This window comes from Crassostrea angulata, chromosome 2 (assembly GCF_025612915.1).
Source record: "Crassostrea angulata isolate pt1a10 chromosome 2, ASM2561291v2, whole genome shotgun sequence".
In the NCBI taxonomy this organism is placed as follows: Eukaryota; Metazoa; Mollusca; class Bivalvia; order Ostreida; family Ostreidae; genus Magallana; species Magallana angulata.
Window position 1 is genome coordinate 60,310,833 of NC_069112.1, and position 816 is coordinate 60,311,648.

Below are 816 nucleotides of genomic sequence, written 5' to 3' on the forward strand. Positions count from 1 at the left end.
TGACCCCCAGGGGTAGGGTGGGGCCACAATGGGGGTCAAAGTTTAACAAAGGAATATATAACAGTTTCATGAACGACTTGTCTATTACTGTTTAAGACATTTTACGAGTTATCATTCTTTGTTATTTAAAGTAAACTAAACAGTGCACACGCTATTATGTACATGCAACCTTAGCGGCTAAATTACGGTCTAGCATAGAGTAAGTTAAATTAACATCAGTTACCACTTATCATCACCTAAGTTTAATGTGTTTTACCCAGTTTGTGATGTTCATTGTTTGTGTAACGAGATGAGGTCCTTCCCCTGGCAGGAGTTAACCTGTCAGTTCCAGGGGTTGGTCACGGCACCAAATGTAACGGGATGAGAGAAATAATGACAGACCAGACCGGGATTCGAACCCGGGCCCCCTGAATCTCTAGTCAGGTGCTCTACCAACTGAGCTATCTGGCGCCGGTATTCGAACCGGTCTGACCGTCACATTTGTTTATTGTAGTCTTTTATCTCTTCCAAGAGATTGTTGAATAAAACGCTTAAAATAGTTATGCATCACAAAATAGATAAAACAAGAGGCCCAGGGGCCACATCGCTCACCTGAGCAACAATTGCCTTAATTCTGATCAAATTAGCATTACAGTATCAAAATATCTTGACAACTAAGTACAGTAGATCTTGCTAAAAAAAAAATTGAAAATCTGCCAATTTTTATCCACCTCTTTCTATTGGTAAATACCAAGCCCCTTTTGTTGTTGTACCTGTAAGATGATTTTTCTCTTTTCCTATATACCCCCCCCCCATTTTGTTGCCCCACTTTTCTCT

General features: G+C 40.3%; 1 non-coding gene across 1 annotated transcript; it reads right to left on the bottom strand.

The window, feature by feature from the left end:
• Positions 1-377: 377 nt before the first annotated feature.
• On the bottom strand, positions 378-452 carry Trnas-aga (transfer RNA serine (anticodon AGA)). Its single transcript has one exon. It is a non-coding gene; the product is annotated as a tRNA-Ser (tRNA).
• Positions 453-816: the final 364 nt, after the last annotated feature.